This window comes from Melanerpes formicivorus, unplaced genomic scaffold, assembly GCF_026170545.1.
Source record: "Melanerpes formicivorus ecotype bairdi unplaced genomic scaffold, bMelFor1.0.p_v2 SCAF_22, whole genome shotgun sequence".
Lineage (NCBI taxonomy): Eukaryota > Metazoa > Chordata > Aves > Piciformes > Picidae > Melanerpes > Melanerpes formicivorus.
Genome location: NW_027142374.1, coordinates 12,153,074 through 12,176,048, shown reverse-complemented (window position 1 = coordinate 12,176,048; position 22,975 = coordinate 12,153,074).

The following is a 22,975-nucleotide window of genomic DNA, read 5'->3' as shown; positions in this document are numbered from 1 at the left end:
TTAGCAGTTGTGATTAACCACCCTAGGCCAGTTGATAGCTAAAGCACTTCCCCACGTAGGGATACCACATCCCTACCAGTTTTGGAAATTTGGAGTCCTGAATTACCTCCAAAATATTCACAATGCACAAAGACTGCATAAACCTGGTAAAAGGCATGAGGTTGTTTACTGCTACCAAATTTTAGGGCAAAATGAGAATGCTTCTTTTCTAAACACATTGCAGTGTAATTTTGAAAGGATGCCTTTTTTTTTTTTTCCCTTTACAAATAACAGTTTTAATATCCTGTGCTTCACAAGTGTTTGATCTAACCACAGTTGATGTTTAGCCATGGTAACACTCGAGATCTCTTTTTCATGCCTGTTGCTTTTCTGTCCCCCCTATGCTCTCCGAGACAGATTGATTTGGAAGCTATCCAAGTTCTCTCAGGAATGATATCAGATTTGCTCTGTTCTCTCCACACCTGACCCATTCTGGTTTCCTTTAAATGCTAAAACTAGCAAGGACTCAGCCACGATGGGGGAAAAGAAAAAAACAACAAACCACAAAGCTAAGAAAATCTCATTACATGTCATCCCTGTACACTAAAGGTAGCTAATGGGGAATGGTGTTTCAATGGATATATAACAGACTATGTTAAAAGGGATGTTACCAGTCAGGTTTCTTTTTATATCAGCTTATATTTAAGAAAGAGGGAAAAATAAATGGCATTTCTAGAACATCTGTACCTACCTATGTACCACTTTGTGCCCATCTGTGTATACCTCTTTATTCATGCAATAATAAAACCAAACCGGTTCCATATTCACACTTTAAAGCACGCTCTGCAGTTCAATCTGATATTTCATGTAATAATCAAACCAATTCCCCTGCTAATAGCTCCACACACGTTTGTGCGTCAGTTCTTTAAATACCCGACCTCTGGGAAATCGGCCCGGGGTTGGAGCAGGAGCTGCTCAGGCTGAGAGTACAATGAGTTTAAATGGAATAAGCTAATTTGTCACTGTTTTGTTATGATTGAATGTATGTGTTTAGAATGAAATTTAATTTAAATCCAATTTGTAACATCTCTGTGGGTGGGACATAGGGAAAAAAAAAGCGCCACCCCAAAGGAGGTATTAACTGGCTACTGTACTGTGAATGTAATGGGACTTCTGAGTTTAATGTTCAATTAAAAAGCCCTGCATGTTCTTATTACTGTTTATAGGAGTGGGTTTGGGGCAGATTTATGTTATAGCCCCTCCTCTCCAACCCTTTTTTTGTCACTGACTTGTGCAAAGCCTTTACCTGGTACAGTTAAGCCATCTGTTATTCGTGAAGGAAAATTCTGTCACAGAGGTACCGAGAGATAAAAAAGGGCATTTTTATCTAAACATTTGCCTGAGTTGCCATGTGTTTTTTTACTTCAGAAAATGAAGATGAATTAGTATAACTGGCTGTTGTGTTTTGATACGAACCAGAAGAATCTAAGTGGAATAAACAAGCGTGAGCCTTGTGGGGGCTGATTAGTCACACACCGCAGGCGCAGGAGCAGCGCTGCACCATGCCAGGCTGCAGCCCCACACCCAGCAGTGCAGCCGTCCTGCACTACCCAGGGCCGGGCAAACCTGGCAGGGTCAGCTTCACCTCTTCTCCTCCCCTTGCTACTTTAAAAGTAGTTGAAGAACATGATAAATGGTAGGAGGAAAAGCAACGTTTTTCCTGCTGGTCGGTGGATTGGCAGCTTGTTATCAAGTGCCTGGCTGGCAGGGTCAGAGTCTCTAGGTGGGCTCCCAGCTGGAAGAAGTCAGGATTCCTGGGTGGGCTTCAGTGAAATTACAATAATTTCCACTGGATTTATTCTTTCCAGTTTTGGTTGGGATTTTTTCTCCCTTCTTTACTTGAGAAAAATGTGCCAATTATCATATATCAAGCAAGGTGTTTAGAGAAGGTTCAGAATATGACACTAACCCAGGAAGACCCAGGAAGCATAAAGTCAGGGGGCAGGCGAGGTGGGCAGACAGGCACTCACCATTCTTCTTATTAAGGATAAACAGCATGAATCAAAGGTAGCTAAGTTTGAGTGGGTTGGCAATCATTACTAGTTCATATCACATTTGCATTGTTTATTTAACCTTGAATGTCTGTGTCAAATATGTCCTTTTCATAATCACTATACATAGGAAGATATATAAATATATAGCTATAATAGATCCTGCAAAGATAGGTTATTTATTATAGACCCTTAAAACACATGCAAATAATTAAATACTTTGTTGCTTATACAGTATTTATAACATTTGCATGGTATTTACTTAATATTAAGTAAGGACTTATTACAAGCTCTCAAAACAGATATCCCTTATTGGGTAATTAATACTAATCTTGCAAATGCATTAACAACACAGAGACAGTAACAGCTATCTTAGGAGCTGTTACAGTCCGTCTTGTAAATCCTGTCTTAGTGCATGGATTAGTTCATGCTTCTTTGGAGATGTGAGAATCTACTGTGTCAATCCTGATGCCATGAACAGGGGCCAAGTCTGGAGGGATCCCTTCGCCTCCAGATTTCAAGGCTTTTGAATGCAGCTCTAACAGTGTATGTGAGGTGAGGGGGGTGGATGAGAGACACGTAAAACCCACATTTGCAATCATGAACTACTTTGGTGTTTTCTGTTGTATTTGGTTGGCATTAGGAATAAGCAACACAAGCATCTTAATTTATTTTTTTTAAAAGTTAGCTTTAACAAAATAAAAAAATCAGAAGCCCCATTTAAAAGTTTTATGAAGCAAATACATAGTATTGTCCAAGGTATTTTTTTCTTGCTATTCCTGTGGCAGTTTTGTTTGGGTTTGGGTTGTTTGCTGTGCTGGTTTGTTGTTTTTTTAAAGTCTCAAAAACCTGCAAGCATGATGTTTTCCCTCAGATATAAATATGCTTTCAGGTTGTAACCTCCAGAAATTGCTTCCATAAAGGGAGTGCTGGCTGAAGTGATTGTAACCATGATTTTACTGTAACACCTTGCAGAACAGAGACGGTGCAGTAAGTGTGACGGTTTCATATACATTTACGCATGGCTTTTAAAATTACTTTTGTGGCTAGCTAGTAAGACCAACCTGCTTTATCTTCCATATGTGTATTTATATTTGGCTGTCCACAAGAACTATATTATCCTGTCCATGAGTAGGAAGTGGATGGTATCTTCTGCCAAGCATTGCCTACACTGGCTGTGCTACACCCTCACAGAGCAACTGGTGGTACCTGCTCTCTGTCTGCATTATGCTTTCTAGAAATATAAGGAAAAAAAAATATGGGTGCAAAGGAAAATGTTATGGTGGTAGTAGTGGTGTGGGTACAGGCCATGTTTACAATTCTATTTAGAATTAATAAAGAAAACAGGCAGATTATATATACAAGAAGAGAAAATACAGTGGCAGATTATTGATTGAACTGAGTTGTGTTCGTGTGACCATATTGTCTCAAAAGTAACCCAGGTCCACATTCAAAGCCTTGTAAAAAGCCTGAGTAATTTTGAATCCAGACCCACTTTCTGAGATCTAAAATACCAGGTTACTTCAAGCACTGCAATAAATATTTTTATCTGCAGACTTCTTTGGTTTGAAACTTAGTTTATCATGTATGCCAGGACAAGAAACACTCTTACACTGACTGCATAGAGCATCTTCTGATGTAGTCTCTTAGAAATGAGCACTTCTTCATTTTTCCTTCTCTTTCCTCTGAATCTGTACTGTCAAATCAGTGTTTGTAATGGTACAAAAAAGGGGATATGCTATGGATAGCTCAGCTTTCATTAGAGAGGCACCCAGTGATGCAGGGGTGGATTTCAGTTCATCATGGGAGAGTTACTGTAATTGTCTCAGAGATTCATTAGTTGTCAGTCTTCTCCTCTGTGTCTGACATGTTAAAACCCAGAGACAAGCTGCTAATTTCTTGTTGAAAGCAACTACAGTCTTTAGAGCTTGAGAATATATACAGGCTCCTTCCTTTTATGCTAACACACCTGCCAAGTGCCAAGTGCTCTTATGTCTCAGTGAAATCTGAAATCCATAGGGTTTGTGGGTGCTCAGAGCTCTGAAGTGGAACTTTTAAAGACACAGACCCTGGTACTTTTCCTGGTCTGGGTTTTGGGGAGTTTTTGGAATACTTCTGTGACTCTGCCATGTGTATCTTGTTTGACCTTGAGCAAGTCACTGAAGTCTGCCTCCTCTTCTGCTACTTGATCTCAAAATGGATCCCATGACTTTTTGTATCTAACAGATGTGTGGTGAAGATTAATTTCTGATTATTGGCAATGTGTTCCAGTTTTATGGAGTTGGCTATTGTACAGCATAATGCCATGAATAGCATTTGGACCCTAAAGGTGTTCATGTGGAGTTGTTCATGCTGGATGATTGCTGACTCCAATCCTGGTAGGATATAGGTCCTATCCAGCCCATAGTCTTGTTTCTCTGAGGCTCAAGAGCGTATGTGGAACCACAATGCGCAGTGTGTGTGGTTGCACCATGGAGAACATCTGCCCTACAACTGTCTTCTCCTAAAGCTTGACTTTCTCAAATAGCCTGGGGGCACCTTAGCAGCTTTATTATTCCGGACCTAGTGGATGCAGAGTAGTCCTTGGGGTAGTTCTGTGAAGGCTGTGGGTTCTGCCTACGTAGTTGCCTTCAGCAGCAACATGATAAGCAGCAGCTTGTGGCACCATCACACCCTCCCACACCGGGGATGACTAGAATGTGCAGTTGTCTTCCTTGTTTCCTAAACTAGTACATGATTTTATAGCTCTTGGATCCTGCACCGATCCCAGACAGGCATACGGATCTCACACACTGTTACAAGGGAGGAAACTCAGAAATGCTAAATGTCTACAACTTCAGCAGAGTTGCTAGTGAATCTCAGCTCTCAGAACTGCACCCCTTCTCCCATTAAAGGGTGGTGTATGAAGCCATTTTGCAGTTAAAGAAGAATTTCTTTTCTTTTTCTGTGGCTGGCATTGGCGAAAAAAAATGGTTTAAATACACAGATGTTTGTGTAGTCTCTACCATGATTGCCTTCTGCACTTTTGGAGCTGTTATTTTTAGCTCTTATTTTCTACCACAAGACCTTTTGGTATCTTTGTGGAACAGGAGCAGTGTCCTGATTTAGCACAATTCCATCCATGATAGTGACATTGTATAACTGAAGGAAGGAAATAGCTCCCTCGGTATGTACTTTTACTGTAAGCAGCATAGGGATATTTGATGAGATGCATTGAGGAGTAGAAGCTGTAAGGAGTTCTGGAGCATTGTAGCTTTCTAGCAGAGGACAAGTGTATGGAGGTTCCAAGGGAAACAGACAAACTTTCTAATTCTCATGATGCTTTGCTTCCAGGATGAGCAAAGCAGTAAATATCAAGCAAAGGATGTTGATTTGTATGCACAGCAATTGTTGGAATAAAAATCAGTTCAGACCCCGGTGACTCTTGCCAGCCCTTGTTATGTCTGTGGAGATGTGAATGCACACAAAGTAAATAAAACTTAAAATTCAAGCTACCCATCAGATTGTAACTCCAAATAGATCAGTCTCCTTTCCAGAAATGACTGGAATGTTTCCATGGGAGGGGAGAAGCAGCAGGAGAGCAGGACCTGTGGAACTATGCTTGTGTTGGGGGGTGCTGTATCACCAGCCCTGAGATACTGCTGGCATTTTATTTCAGCAACACAAAAATCTATTGTAGAGCACAACAAAACGAGAACTCTGTATCAGAGTGTAGATGCCAGTCTTGCATTAATAAAACAATAAATGAAATTAATTATTTATCTGTGGCTGGTTTTACTTTTTTGGGGTGGGTTGTTTTGTTGTTTGGGGTTTTTTGTTATAAACACTAGCAGAAAGATAATTTCATTCAAACTGAAATGGAGTGAAATTACTTCTGCTATAGATAAAACATATTCAGATGAGCTGCATGCTCTCCCCACAAAGCTAACTGCAATCCCAATTAACACTTCTCAAAACTGAATTTATTTTTTTCCCCCTACTTCCTAATGAGGTTTTTTCCTCCCTGCTGTCTTGATACAAAGCTTTATGCCGTATGAGTGTGTTCATATGGTGCTTGAGTGCGTTATCTGACCTTGATTGGTGTTTTGGGAGCCAGTTAAATAGATTACATAGAGGTTACCTTGACAACTGTCTTTGCTGATTTAGCAATGCAGTTCATTCTTGGGCACAAGACTCTCAGCAACTGTGGAATTCCACTGACTTCATATTAATCATTAACACAATGTTCTGGGGAGGCTCTGCCAAGCTAGCAATAAGGACTGTATTGAAATTATTTCTAGTTTTTTTTTTTACTGGGTAAATGTTATAGACCAAGATATGTTTACAGTATGAAATGTTGTTCACAGTCATAAAATGAAAATATATGTTCCTGTTTATTTTTTCTCTCTCTTCTAGTTTCAACAATAGTATTGGAATAATAAATCTCCTATCATGTCTGATGGGAAAAGATGGTCTTTTAAATGAAACTCTTGCCTTAACATTGATCTTACACTGTACCTTCTTTTAGGTCTGTGCTGTAACCTCGGAGGCATGACAGATAGTTAAATTCAGTGTGCTAAAGCTTATGAGCCTGGAATCTGATCTCTATTAGCTTCAAGGAGATTGCCCCTGCTTTACATTTGTGTTACATATCAGTCAGAATCTGGCCCTTTCCAGAAGATGTTTAAAGATGGCCACTTCCTTTTCCAAAACTGTTTACAATAGCCTTAAACATTAAAGACAGTTTGTAACAAGGGCTTTGGGCTTTGTCTGTAAAATCAGTCTTTTTGCATTTAAGTACCCAGCTCAACCAGAATTTTGCAGGATGATGTCAAGATTCTGGGTCTCTATTTTGCAAGAGGCTTGAAATCTCGTGGAAATTAGACCAAGTTTTTAATGAATTAAGGATGAAAATGAATAATGTAGTCAGAGCAGGGGCCACACCATGTTTTTCCTTCTGATATTATATTCAGTGTATCTCATAATGCCTTGTTTGTCCTCTCCATTTTCTATCTGCACTGTTGTACTGCAAATCCAGCTGTTTTGGAGTTGAAAAGGAGTAACTGAATCATACAAAATGTCATATGCAAAGCTGAAGTCCAGGAAATGTATGGGCAGACATATCAGCTAAATATTTTTCCTAGTGCTATCAGGTAATGAAATACTAACACACACACACACCCTTTTTTTTTTTAGCTGCCATCATTAGGTTTCAGCAGTTACAAACAAGACAGTCACTTGTGCTTTCTGGAGCAGCTGATTGCAAACTCAGAAAGACAGAATTGATCACAGCGTCTTCAGCTCCTGATTTTGAAGTTAGCATTTGCACAGTCTGAGAAATATTTTCCTTCAACTGAAAATATACTGAAGAATAACTTACCCTAAATTTGCCCTTTCATTCTTTTAGCAGTTTGGTGCTGGAGCAGTACCACCTTTGCTGTTTCGGGTGAGGTCAGTGCACATGCTGCTGTGCTGGGTGCTGCTGGCTGTGGAGCCTGTAGCCATCACAGATACTGAGGTGTTTTCTGCGGACAGCACTAGAAACGATTGGAACTTTCCTCTCAAGCAGTGTCTGAGAATGGTCTCACATGCTGTATGTGGTCAGGAAAGACCTTTCACTCACTTCAGCGCAGAATTCCACTTGACCACAAAATGTGGCAGCTTTGCCTAAGCAGGTTTCAAATCTTTTGAAGGCAGGTATCTATTATCGTTCCACAAATGTCTTAATGAGATATAACAGTTGCCTTTGTACTCCTGATTCTGTGTTCCTGATGCTGTCTTGGCATGCTGATAGCATTCAAGACAAAACAAAGGAGGTAGCAGCAGAAGAGTCAGTAGAAAGTGGATTGTGTGGTGGAGTTACTGTACCAAGGTATCAATCTTCTCTGGTCCCCTCCAGCAGGCTTCTTCTGCAGGTCAGGTTTAGGATTTCTTAGCATAAAAATACACAGGTCTGGAGCTGAAGGCTAATTTTGGACATGCACCAAGGTATCTCTGATACAGTACATTTATATTTCATTTTTGCTGGTACAAGTAAGATCAGAACCAATATGGGGCAGGCCAGTTTGGCTTGTTGGAGGACTTTCAGAAGCACACCCAAATCCTTCACTGCAAGTACGAGTGGAATTGCTCACAGATTGCTTAAGGAAAGCAGCAAAACTTTGTTACCAGATATTTTAATTTGTGACTTCCAAAGATAGTGAATATTTCTAATCTACGCTCTAGGATGTTTCATGATTGGCAGAGCTGATTTATTTTGGAGGCCTGTAACCCTGCAAGAGTTCAGAAGTAACACACTCGGGGCTTCTGATTTTAAGTTATAGGGTACAGATGATGAACATTTCCTTGACACAATTTCTTTCTCTTCACATTTAATATCTGGGTTTGAATTTTGAACAGAGTGATGCCCAGCTAACAGCCACCTGATTTTGCTGTGCTGCATTCTCATTCCTCCTGAAGAAGGACATGGAATAGCCAAAGCATAAACAGAGAGAGAATTATTTGTTGTTTGGGTAGGGCTTTTTAATTGCAACCAGAACAAAACATAGGTTTTATCAAAGGAACCTGCAAGCATAAAACATTGAACTTCTGTATTTTGTAGGAATGGAGTTTCCAACTACCTTTGATTCATTTGAAAATCTAAGGCTCAGCAAAAGCCACCTTCTAGAACAAGATCTATCACAGACTGCTTTTAGCCCTATGCCATTTTTACACCCATTTACTCTCTCCTGCAAGCTGTCACTTCATGTGATCAGAATCAAACCCATTGCTCCTGGCTGAGAAACCAGTGTATATCAAGGCTTTAATGACTAGTCAAGACACACATCTATGGTAACATCTGGGATGTATCTGTGCTTTAGCCATTTAAACAACCAAGTCAGAAGTTTCAAGGCAGTGTCTATATGGGCCTGGGAAAGTTTTTCCAGGATTACTGGATACAATTTTGAGGTCTACAGACCGCCTTCTGAGATTAATGGGTGCTTATGGCTTTTAAATTTCTGCAGAGGAACAGAAAAGCTGAAACTTCCACAGATTCAGATATTGTAAGAGCCACTCATTGATTATTAGGATGACATTTTAACTAGATACTACAGAAATGTTATTAAATCATGAATAAAAGTCAGTCTGGTGTATTCTCACATGAGGTGGCCCAAACTGTCAGTACTGCAGTTATGCAATGAGTTAAATAAGGATTTCTCCAGGCTGGTGAAGCAAGTGGCTCTGGAACCTATTAATCCTTTTCCCCAGAGAATACTCCTGTGGTATTAGGGCATGTTTCCTAATGGGCTTTGGTCTGGAACATGTTTAGATGCTGATGCTGAAGTCTGCCCTAACTTATGCTTGAGGACCATCTAGCAATTAGCTTGGGATCATGGATTTCAAAAGTCACCCTTGTACCTCCTGTTTTGAGCTGCAGCTTGGCTTTTTATCTTGTATCCTATTCACACCGGGGTAGGTGACCAGAGCAGGAATTTACTGTATTATTTTTCCCTACACACTAATAAATAAAAAACATTTTAGAGATTTTTTCTTTTGAAATAACTCCAGGATTTAGGATTTGTGCACTGTTTGTCTGGTAGGACAACACCTCTGCAGGCTTTTGCTGTTATATATGTTCTTCTAAAGATCTGTAACAGAGCAAGATCATTCCACCTGTGTGTCATCATTCAATGTAAGGGTGAAGTTGTCAAGAGGTTGTGCAGGGAGATGAGCATTCTGCTTCCCTTCGTGTTAAAGTGAGATATATGTGTGTTATTTCCTTACATGTCACCTAGAAGGTTTCCCCTGAGTATTACCAAGTCATGCAATTAACACTGCTGAATTCCCCAAGAGAGTCTACACATCTAATTTTCTAACCATACTAACAGAGTGATTTCAACCCCAGACTACCTCCAGTGTTGAGTAAAACTTGTATGTGTGTATGTATGGCAAAGGCTTTACTAAAGCAAGACAAAGCACTAGCTGAGAATAAAGAATGATTTATCTGTGTTTTGGTTTTTTTTTCTTTTTAGGGGGGTGGGGAAATGGGGAAGAAGAACCTCTTAGGTCAAGGTTGAAGACTTTGTAACGCAGACCAACAAAGCTTGACTGTGATAATCTACAGAGCACCTGCCCTGAGGATAAACAAACAGTTCTCTTTTTAGTGCTTTCAAGTATGCTATGAGCAAAACAGCACAAACAAAAGATTCCTTTGAACCTTATAGAAAAGGAAAAATGGAATCCTTAAGAGCAAAAGGATACTTTATATCCTGTGATGAGTTTTCTGTTTAAGAGAGGCTGCAGCATGCGAATCAAATTGATCAAAACCAGCCGTGTCATTAACCACATGGTTGGATCCAAATCATCCCATTAATGATTTCAAATTCTAACCCATGAATTAACTCCATGCTGGTATTTCTAATCAGGGTATGTCTGCTGTTGCTTCATTCTATGGTACTTTGAGTAGTGCCAGTGTGTACAAACTGCAACTGTAACTTGGCCAATTAGTTTAGTCTAAGTAGACTGAACAAGGCTTGTGTTAACAATCTGATCCTCTCCTACTTGGTTTCCCTTTGAGCAGAGTGATATTTCCAAAGAAGTTTCCTAGTTGCCATTCATTAATATCCTTTATATATATTCCAGAAATTTCCAGCACTTTCTGTTCTTCTTGGCCTGAATGGTCACATTTTGACTCTGTGGTTCTGAAGCCCTCTCCTAGCTAGCAAAATTTTCATAACTAATACACCACACAGGTATCATGTGCGGCATTCTGATCATCCTACTGACATGCATGCAGATCTTTCCTCCTTGGATTTCATTCAGTTACTCCAATATGGTATCGACAAGACTCTAGAATAAATCTTGCTTGATCTTTGCTTTGTGTGTGGTGTCCTCTCCAGCCTCTGTGAAAGTCTTATTTGGGATAATCCTTCAAGGAAAATATTTCAAGTCTGGGACTTTGGTCTCCTAACACAAATGCTTAGCAAATGAGCTTCTGATAACTTGAATTTTACTTCAGGTGATAGTCTGTTCTATATTGAAATGGAAAAGAATTGTGGTGAGAGAGCACATTGGCAGACTGGACAGGGGACTACTAACCAAGAGCACATTGTTAAGCATGGACAGGAAGCTATATATTATTGAAACAGGCAAAGTGAAAGGGAGCACAAGCCTCAGAAATTCTTGTTAGGCTAAACAACAATTGAGTCCAGCAAATAGCCAAGATTGCTGGTGTCCTGAGAGTTCTTACTGACTACAGACAGGCTCTGTCTTGATCCCACTGGAAATCCCTAACAAAACACCTATTTATTTCCATTGCTGCACAAACTGGCTCATGTGGTTATTTCAAGATTTATTTGATAATCCTAGGAATAATAGAAACATCTATATGCAAAGAAAATGTGTGTTTATGATGCTCCTCTGGGTTCTATTTTCTCTAGAATCAAAGTCCCAGTTCCCACATCATAATGAATCCAAGTCTTCAGTTCAGCTTCACTTCTGTTAGCACCACAGAGAAATCTCTGACAAGACAGATGTCTGCAGCCACCAGAAGCCTTAAAATGAACACCTAAAAATAGAAAGCTACAGAACTTATAAATATTTTTGCAAATTAACCTTTTACAACTACCTTCCTTTTGTAACAGTGGTAGTTAGCATTGAAATCCAAGTGTATTTCAGCAAAAGAGAAAGCTGACCAAGCAGCCCAAGAAATTCTGCAGAGTTCTGCAAATTGCAAGAGGCCCAGGGAAGGAAATCACTGCATGCCAAATTTTCCCACTGATTCCTGTTGTCTCTACTTATCATATGTAACCCTAGGAATTCATCGTGGAGCACCGCATCCTCCCCGCAATTCTTACCTACCTAATAGCTTGATTATGGTTTATGACTTTGTGTTCTCATTCAACATAATTTACTCTTCAGTTAGAAAATATGACTGTCCCCAGAGAAGCATCCAGCCCTTTGTTCTCTTTGTTCAAGAATTAATTTGGAGAAGGATCGACCGGTAGTGTAGAAAGCCTGTATTAGATCTGCTAAGATCTCTTCCTATTCAGATTTGCTTTCTGTTGCTGGAGGCTACTCTTGATATTCATTTGGGATGAAATATTGTTCATCCCTTTAACAAAGAGATAGTTGATTCCATTCAGTACTTCCATGAACCTCAGACAGTGTTTATATAGTGTGTATTCAAAACATGCCAGCTATTTCTTACCATCATGTCGTTTCTCTGACCATGGGCTAGACTTCTGTTTTATCAGAGGGCTTGTGTCAACTTGGCACCTTTTTTTGTTCTTCTCTATCTTTCTCTGTGAAATAAACTGCTTAAGTAAATGTGATTATGAAATGAAGGAACTGCAGAATTCCCCTGCAGTAAGTTGTCAGCTCTTCTTCCAAAGACTCCTCTCCTTTTTCTCACACCTCAGGTTTGGATACCTCTGTGTGACTCCTAACAAAACCCCACGTTCCCTTCTCCGCTTTCCTGACACCAGCATGTGGACATTGCTGCAGAGCCCATGGGCAAGTCACTGTGGATTATTTCCATTTATATCTGATGTCTTAGTAAACCTCCACCTGGGGACTTCTCTCCCCTCTTGTATATCCCATAATCTTTCTTTCTGGTTTCCTGCTGCTACTGGAATGATCCATGCCAGATAGGAACAAAGTCAGGGGACTGTTAAGTACAAAGTTACTCAGCCCCACATAATTTGTACTTCCAAGAGAGGCCTTTCCTGTTTAATATATCTCTTAAGATTGATCTGTACTTCCAGGACGTTGCCAGGGAAGTCAAACCAGTAAGTGCTCCTTGAGGAGGATAAAGTTCTGAGTATAAAACCTGCCTGTGTTGCTAACCAGGCTTCTCTAATTACATAAACCATGCTGCAGAGGATTTATTTTGCTGCTACAAGTCATGCCAGTCCAGTTTACTTCCTTTTTGGCACAATGCTGCCTATGCAATGCTTCGTGGGCTGAACTGATCCCTTGGTGGGGAGAGGGGGGAGTGTTTAAATTGCTTATTTATTTTAACAAGGTGAATTCTTTCTACAAGCCCTATGAGGAAAGACTGAGGGAGCTGGGGTTGCTCAGCCTGGAGAAGAGGAGACTCAGGGGTGACCTTGTCACTCTCTACAACTACCTCAAGGGAGGTTGTAGACAGGCGGATGATGGTCTCTTCTCCCAGGCACCCAGTACCAGAACAAGAGGACACAGTCTCAGGCTGCACCAGGGGAGGTTCAGGTTGGATATTAGGAAGAAGTTCTACACAGAGAGGGTGATTGCCCATTGGAATGGGCTGCCCAAGGAGGTGGTGGAGTCGCCGTCATTGGAGGTGTTCAGGAGGAGACTTGATGGGGTGCTTGGTGCCATGGGTTAGCTGTTTGGGTGGGTTGGATTGGTTGATGGGTTGGACACGATGATCTTGAAGGTCCTGGTTTGGTTTATTCTAAATGGTTTATTCTAAATATTGGCTTGATACAAATGTAAGTGGCAATCTAACTTGGGTCATACCAGACTCTTTGGTTTAACCTGCATGAGTGGGAAGATGAGAGAAGGAAGGCAAGAGGCATATATTCTATCCTAGGTACTGCAGGCAAAAAATCCCCTAAAAGATCTCAGTATGCCTAATCCAGATATACAGTTCATATATAACATATATATGTGTGTGTATGCATGTGTGTGTGTGTGTATATATCAACTGTCCCCAGAGTATGTGAACATGGGCAATATGTGTCTTGCCTCTGCTGTGCACTGAAGTCATCGTGGACAAGATGCATTAGGTACTTTATGCAGCCCTCTGTAAATGCAGGGCCAGATGCACAATTGCTTTAGATTAATGCCAATGCACCTATTTCTACCAGCTGACAACCTAGTCCACAGTTCACTAAGTGCTATTTATTATTTTATTTTGTTTGCTAGAGTGACAATGGAAATAACACTGATACAGAGGTCAATTCAATCCTGCTGATGTAGCCTCAAGGGGGTTTTTGTTTATTTGTTTATTTTTCCCCTCTCCCAAGAGAATCTCCCTTGCAGTTTTATTTTCTGTTAATGTTTATTTAATAAGATCAGCACATTGGCAGCCTCATAAGCTTATTATTTTATGTATCTCTCAATTTCTTCAGCTTTATTAATCATCATGGTACTTGAAGTTACTAGCATGAAAAATGCACTGTAAGAATAAATAATAATTATTAGCAAAGTGCCTCTCACAATAATGATCTGTAGGATTAAATCCTTATTAGAGCAGCATTATTGGTCATGATAATTATTACATATTAATTAGGAGTATCAAGATAGTGCAGCTTTCAGAATTATCATTACTAAAGTCAGTTAAATATGAAGGTTTGCAATTTCAATAGATTTAGTGGTTTAGGGCTTGGTAGTGGGATTACAGGTAATATTATTTATGCAGTTCAGAACTTGCAAGCACCTGACAATGTGCTCAGTGGTGTGCACAGGAGAACTTGCTGCCTTAAACATGTATTTTAAGAAAGGGGATGAAAATAGCTGAATTTTAATAAGTCTTTTTTCCCCCCCCCCTTAATTCTGGAATCCAGGAGTTCTCTGTTATTTATGGCTCTGCCACTTCCTGTGTCTATTTAATTTTGTGCTTTGTCATTTATTTAATCTTCCTCTGCCTCAGTGTATTGATGTGTGTAAAGCATGCTACATTAATTAATCTGGGCGAAGCATTTTGAATTATAGGTACCATATAAGAACAGAGCATTATTTACCATACCTGAGAAGCAGCTCTGATTTCCATGGATTGCCACGTTATAGGGCTGTGTATTTTTCATAGGTGTGTTGCCTGTTTGGTTAATGTAACTGTGAGGTGACATGATGGGCAGATTGTGTGCAGCATACTTCTCTCTTTTTCTTTTATCTGAAACGATGCTATTACTCCTTCCCTTTGATGCAGTAACCTAGTCAAGCTTCAGGAGACATAAGATGAGAATAGACTGACAAATAAAATATTGTTATGGCAGGTGTCATGAGATGGTGCTGTTATATAAAGTCTTCCAAGTTCTTTTCTTTTTTTTCCCCCACCTTATAATGTGAGCAAACATTCAGTCTTGAGAAGACATGCTGTGTTTTAACATTTTCTTTTGGAAGGCCCTGGATAGAGAAAGTCAAATGCATTATCTGTTTTGCCTCAGCCTCTGGATGGTGTTGTTCTGGAGACAGTCAGTCCCCAACAGACAGGCATTAGTACTTGGCTAAGATTCCTGAGCAAAGCCATTGCCCTGCTGTTGCCATCTCTTTTCCAGGTTTAATTCTGCTTGTTGCCTTCCCTCTTTATGTCATGCCTCAAATTTAGCATCCCAGGCTTTTAAGAGCAAGATCTCTGCATTAGATGCAGAAATCCAACACAAGTACAGACTTTGCCTGCAAAGCAGGAGGGAGGCTGGGTAGTTAAAAATGCCAGTCTCGGGGGCCAGCATGCTGAAGGGGAGTTAGGGAGTGAGTCAGGAGGAGACGCTGTGGGGAAGGACAGCCTTTCAGTCTGACCTCTGAGTGTCACCTGGGGCTCCTAAGTTTCTCTTAAAGGCAGTGCCCAAAAGAAGTTGACCCTATCCTACAAAAACAGTGTGAGGGAGACACCACTTCCTTTTCCTTCTGTTAATTTGGCATCTTCCATGAGATGGGAATATAAATGTCCCTCTGCCAGATCTGGTATATAGAATTAAATCTAGGTCTCCCACTTCTTAGGAAGGGCTCTGCCCACCAGACTTTTGAGTGCTGTGGGCTCCTTCAGTCTCTTCCAGTGACACTGCTTCAATTTGTACATCCAGTGAAATACCATCAGTTGAAAGAATTACTTGATGAGGTGTCCTAACTTTGCCACCTGCCATGTAAACACTGGTTTATAGGATCCTCCTCTCATAACCATTGTCTTGAGAAGAGCCTGACACTCTGAAGAGGTGGAAGAGATCTGGGTTGAAGTCCTCATCCAAGTGAGGAAGAGTAGGGTTTAAAATGCTGATCACAGGCACGTACCCTACATCCTATTACATGGGGTTTAGTGCATTTCTAAAACGATCTCCTAAACTGGTCCCTGTTGGTTAGCAAATAGGAGATCCTAAGGTCTGCTGTGCTGAGTAACCTGGTCTAGATTCTTGTCATTAGTGTGCCATGGGGAGCTTGATGGATTATGGACATAATGGCTCGTCCTTTAAAAGCACCAAATTCCTCCTGCACTCAGTGGCATTTTGGGGTATGCAAAGAATGCAAGAGCAGGCTGCTGAGAACAGCAGCCAGTCATTTGAGCAGTCTGAACTTTGTGCTTGGCTGCCCTATTTAAAATGGGTACCAGTGGAGCAATAGATTGGCATCTGATGTTAGTTAGAAACATTTAAGTGATAGGGTAGCAAAGTGATTTTTTTTGTAAATCTCTGGAATTAATAACTACAGCTATTTGAGGAGAGAAACAGTATCATTCATACTGAAAAAAATATTCTCTTCCCTCCCACAGGGGAAGCCTGTGTAGGTGTGGAGCTGGAGTCTGGGAAATTAAAAAATGCAAATTAAAAAATGCAAATGTAAGAGAGAGGCATTGCTTGCTGCAGTGCTCTAAGGGTTTTCTTGAATAGCAGCAAATTAAAGAAATGCTATGTAATCAAAGTTTATATCAAGCCTATGAAAGAAAAGCACTATTATCTCTAAATATAGTGATACTACTCTCTGCTCCTGATCTTTTTACATTGTGTACATATTACCAGTAAATTACAGAGATACTGCATTATAGTTTTCAACAAGTCCTTGAAGAAAATGCACATTACCTTTTTATTTGCCACTTGATTCTGTTGTATTAAAACATTATGATTAGGAAGGAAAAGGTAGTTGGAGTACTTTGTGTGGTTGTTTTTTTTTTTCTCCAGCCTGGTTTCTTCATTCAAGTTTCTTTGTTTCCTGTTGCTCTTCAGTAACAGGGAGGGCTACCCAACTGCAGCCACTCACTGCTGATGTTAATACAGTTCAGTCACATGAGCTTCATTATTTATATATAAGTTTAGATAGTAGATATGTTCTGCCTTTAATATCCCCTCTCAATTTATCTCAGTTTAGGAAGGATGTTGACTTGCTGGAGAGTGTCCAGAGAAGGGCAACAAAGTTGGTGAGGGGCTTGGAACACAAGCCCTGTGAGGAGAGGCTGAGGGAGCTGGGGCTGCTTAGCCTGGAGAAGAGGAGACTCAGGGGTGACCTTATTGCTGTCTACAACTACCTGAAGGGAGGTTGTAGACAGGCAGAGGTTAGTCTCTTCTCCCAGGCAGTCAGTACCAGAACAAGAGGACACAGTCTCAGGCTGCGCCAGGGGAGGTTCAGACTGGAGGTCAGGAGGAAGTTTTACACAGAGAGAGTGATTGCCCGTTGGAATGGGCTGCCCGGGGAGGTGGTGGAGTTGCCATCGCTGGAAGTGTTCAGGAGGAGACTTGATGGGGTGCTTGGTTGCATGGGTTAGTTGGTTGGGTGGTGTTAGATGATAGGTTGGATGCGATGATCTTGAAGGTCTTTTCCAACCTGGTCTATTCTATTCTATTCTATTCTATTCTATTCTATTCTATTCTATTCTATTCTATTCTATTTATCCACCCTATATGCCTGCTTTTCTCAGCTTCACATCAAGTTTATTTGGGGTCTTTTGCAACATTCCCCAAAAAAGGCCTACAAAGGCCATCTGGGGAAAACAAATGAATACAAGCACATAGTCTAGTCAGTATTTCAAGATAAACACAATACATTATGAGAAGGAATTTAAGCTACATGGATTCTTAAGGATTTCTCAGCGTGATGGTACTTTGGGCAATGTCCAAATGGTTTAACAGCACAGGGAGCAGGCAATGTGGCTGAGAAAAAGGAGAGAATCAGCCAAATGGTGCATCCTAGCAACATCCAGGTAACCTGTTAGTGTCCAAGGCAATATGTAACTGGTTTTGAGAGTGATGAGATCTTTGCCAGCGAAGGAAGGAAGGAAGGAAGGAAGGAAGGAAGGAAGGAAGGAAGGAAGGAAGGAAGGAAGGAAGGAAGGAAGGAAGGAAGGAAGGAAGGAAGGAAGGAAGGAAGGAAGGAAGGAAGGAAGGAAGGAAGGAAGGAAGGAAGGAAGGAAGGAAGGAAGGAAGGAAGGAAGGAAGGAAGGAAGGGAGGGAGGGAGGGAGGGAGGGAGGGAGGGAGGGAGGGAGGGAGGGAGGGAGGGAGGGAGGGAGGGAGGGAGGAAGGGAGGAAGGAAGGGAGGAAGGGAGGGCAGGCTGGCATGGAAACTCATATTTATTTGATTGGTAACCACAAGAAACCTCACTTCCTCCAGCAGAACCCAGAACAAGCTAAGAACAGAGGCACAGCCATAAATCATGTAGCTGGGAATTTCACCAAAGGTAAATTAATGCTATTTAAACTTCGATTCCTCTGTTTGAAAACAACTTCTATTGTTTTGTGCTATAATAACAGAATAGAATACAAATGGACTAGACTAGACTAGATTCAGAATAGAATAGAATAGAATAGAATAGAATAGAATAGAATAGAATAGAATAGAATAGAATAGAATAGAATAGAATAGAATAGAATAGACCAGGTTGGAAAGGACCTTTGAGATCATCAAGTCCAATCTATCATCCAACACCATCTATTCAACTAAATCATAGCATCAAGCACCCTATACAGTCTCTTCCTAAACACTTTCAGTGATTGTGACTCCACCACCTCCCTGGGCAGCACATTCCAATGGCCAATCTCTCTTTCTGTGAAAAACTTCTTCCTAACATCCAGCCTAAATCTGTCCTGGTGCAGCTTGAGACTGTGTCCTCTTGTTCTGTCACATGTTGCCGGGGAGAAGAGACCAACCCCCACCTGTCTACAACCTCCCTTCAGGTAGTTGTAGACAGAATTTCACAAGTTTCACTGGGTTTTGGTTGGAGTCTGTGTGTGTGGGATTCTTGGTTATTCCTTTCTGACAGGAAACTCAGTTGGGCCAGATATTTCTACATGACTATCTGAGTTCCTCCAGAGACACTAGGTGGAAAGTAAAATAGAAATGGAAGTTTCATGGGGCCTTCCTTCCTCAAGTGTTGCAGGGGAAGCTTGCAACCATGGCAAGTTGCAGAGCCTGGAAGCTGTGGAAAGCAGAGCAGAGGTAGAAAGACCAGATTTGTGTAAAGCAGGAAAACTTATATGAGTGCTTTTGACCAGTGACTTCAGATTCTTTTGGCTGAAAATGTGCCTGCAGCCTTAGCTATTCACAGAATGCAGGTCTGTGGATTTGGCAGACGGAACAAATGACTTAAACAGAATCTCTAGGTACTTGAAGAAAGTAGGACAAGCATGCCCAGGTAGATAGCCACTGAATAAAATATTTTTTTAGACCCTGATTTTAATTAAAATGAAGCATAACTACCCCATTGTGACACTACTACACTTCACAATCCTTTCTTCATTTATTTGATCAGCCAAAACAGATAAATCAGAAAATGGTGCTTGCAAAGTCTCCTAGATTAAGAGAAGAAACTCAGATAAACTTCACCAAATATGTTAATAAAACCAGAATTAGCAAAATCCCCCAAATACCTCTGTGGATGAAAAAATACTACAGGGATTTGAAAACAGCTCTTAACAGTGAGTGTAAACAGCATATATTGTTAACCTAATACAGTAGTACAGTGTATGCTGCTTACAGTTCTGACTCATTAGCCAGTGGATATCTGAATAAAATTCAGGCCCTGGATTGAGAAATCCTGCAGTGGGAAAAAAGAAGTGGCATTATCAGCATCTGTTATCACCATGGTGTGGTGAGGTGAGGTGAGCAAAGATTCCCTCAGGCCATCTTCTTGAGCTACATCTTCTGTTTTCTTACATTTGTCTTTCTCTGGGTCTGTCAGGGGCGGGGGGAGGGGAAGAAATAACATAACTGCATTTGGGATGCAAAATACTCACTTTTAGAACCATGAAAGTCACTTATGATGTGACTGTTGCTACCTCAAAGTGATGGGAAAGCGAACTTCTCTAATCCCAAGTCATTTACTGCAAAGGAGTATCATCATCGCTGTCTCTTACCTCACATACTGTATCTCAACAGACTTCTGTCACTAGTCTCACTCTGCTTTCAGTGTGACAGCTTATTAGAAAAAAAAACTTAAGTGTTTCCATGATTAGTGTTCCAAATACTTCATGGTACAACATATTAAATGCCAGTCTACCTCTCTCTTGACATTTTAATACTAAATTGAGATGGCCACTCAAATTTTACAGCCATCAGTGTCTCTCTGCAGCGTGCATTTAGCAGCCTTGAAACTCTTCCAAATTGTCTGGGTTTAGCTGCTTTCAGAAGGTTCCATTACTCTCAAATTCAAATACCATCATAAAAGCTGCTGTAGCACCAGGGGTCTTCAAAAGGTCTTTGTCCAATTTACCTAACATTATCAAAGTGGTTGTAACTGGACATTTATGTTATATTCCTAACTTTAGTCTGTTTTTAATGTAACTGGCATTGGGAAAAGATGGTGAATTTCTCAAGGTCTTAAAAGAATCTAATATATCTTTTCTATGGGGTCTTCTGTTCTTTTCACATTGTCTCTTGTTCATGACAGCTAAAGTCAAGTTCTGCAACCAGAAGTTACTGTTTTTATGGGTGTCAACATTAGCTGTTCTGCAAGCCTCTAAAGCTGCTAAAGAAGTTACTGAAGTCATTATCATTTCTATGGGACACACAGGCAAAACAAGTTGAGGTGTCAGCCTCGTCATTTTCAGACCAACTAAATCATACCTTCCTGCCCTGACATCATTGGAATTACCCATCTGTTTCCTGTATTTTAGTGCCTTGTTGATTTCAGGAGTGCTTTGCTCATGTTTCTTACTAAAAGTGATGTGCTGAAGCACATCAGCAGGCATTGAAGCAAGCGTGCAGCACCTATTTGCTGAAAGGATTGAAGGACTTTTTGCCTCTAAAGCTATTAATCTTGCAACTTCCAAGCACAGAAATCAATAGCATTTTACAAAGTCAAATTGTTCATAAAGGAACTGTGGGTGGTGTCAGTACAGGAAAAAAAACAACAAACATATTTACTGGAAAATGCAGATAAATATATGTATGTATTTGATGTTGGTTGGCATGTATCAGAAATGTAACAAATATCTCAAGCAAGAAACAAACAAGGGAATTTGTGTAAAAGCCCATTTGGCCAAGGAAAATAGATCTAAAACCAGAAGAAGCAGGGCTGCAAGGAATAAAAAAATAATCAAATGCAAATAGTAACTAGAGCTGGACTACAGTGCCTAACCTTTTCCTTCAAATGTGGATTGAAATCTTTCCAAATATCAATTAATCCCTAATCTACCATGCATTTCCTAGTTGCTTCCTGTGCATTATTAATGGACTGGTCACCCTGAGATGAAGGTAGGAAGTAAAAGCAATTAAATTCCTCTCCCACCCCTGCAGATACATCTGACCTAGAGAATTCAGCTACAAGTAAAAATTAAAAAGCTCCAGAAAAAGAATAAACATGCCCTTCTTGCCTGAGCCAGGCTGTGCAGTTTAAAAAGCAGCATGCAAGAGCAACAGCAAGCTCCCTTTATATAAAACATCAAATTCTAAGATCCAGGGCTGATCAAGGAAAAGAGCAGGTGCCCACTCTCTGCTGATTTTCCTGGTGTTGTTCTGTAGCTGAATGAATACTTTGAGCCAGAACTCCAGACACTGATTCTTTTTTCAGTGTAGAAAAGAAAACCCCATCTGTCTCTTGAGAGGTATTGATCCCATTTGAATCTGAAGAAACAATTTTAGTGTGATGTTTTTGTGCAGGGTGATGGCCACAGAATTCAGTAAGGCTTCTGACTGTATAATACAGTTAACTCTGGCCTGAGAGGGATAGTCATCCTAGCCTGCAATTATCATACAGATCAGTCAGCAAGGACAAGGAGAGCTTTGTGGTTGCTGTTTGCATTCTAACATTAAAGATTTGTGCTTGTTTCCACAATGTTGTAACACCATGGTGAAAGTCTATCCCTTTTGCCCTGTTCAGCATCATTGGAGATAATGTGCTAAGCAAAAGTATGCATCTCTCCAAATCACCCCAATTATTCTTCTGTTTAGCAAAAGTCTCCTAGCATAACAGAGATTGTTACCTTCCTAATTCAGGGTGTATGAAGAACTAACTGGTAAGGGAAGAGGGAGGAAAAACATTAACAGTGCCTACATAGCACAAGGAAGAGAGTGGAAGGAGTATCATGTGGTTTTACTAATGTAGAGTCGGATCTGAGTACCTATGAATGAGGCCCTTGGTTGTACCTATCCTGTGTGTGACTGGAAGTATTTTCCTACTGTTTATTCTCTCACTAATTCTTTCTTGCTCTTCCAGGAACATTAAAGTCATTGGGAGCACACAAACTCAGCTGAATGGCAGGGAAAAGAGAGGAAAATAATAAAAAGCATGACCTGGACTTCTTTTTGAGCTTGAGATCTAGGGAGCCATTTGGGCTTTCTTATGGTAAGATGGGATGGCAATAGGAACACAGTTAGAATGAGAACCAGTAGCACTGTGGAGAACCAAATCATAGGTTTTCTTGAACCATTATCTCCTAGCAATGCTAAAGGTTTTGACATCAATATATAGTTGACTGAACCTGTGTGAGTCTATCATATGCAGTGTCTCCCTTTCTGGATGATTCTTTGGTCCAGTTTAGAAATGACCACCCAGCAGTTCTGCACGGGAGCCCAAGGTCTGCAGGAAAAGCTAAGGTTCCACATATGATCATTGTGGGAGAGGTCATCTGTGATTCTGTAAACCTAGAAACTTAAAGATTAGGAAGAGCAAAATTTAGCAGCAGACAGGAGTGAGGAGAAGATCAAAGTCCAAAGCAAAATCATAGAGAAAAAAAAGCTGGGGAGGATAAAGTGATAGAATAAAGTTCCTAGAAAGCAGGCATCCTAAGGCTTTGTTGAGCTACTTGCTTTGCACACTGTCATCTTGATTTCTTTTGTAACAGTTTATTACCTACTAAAAAAA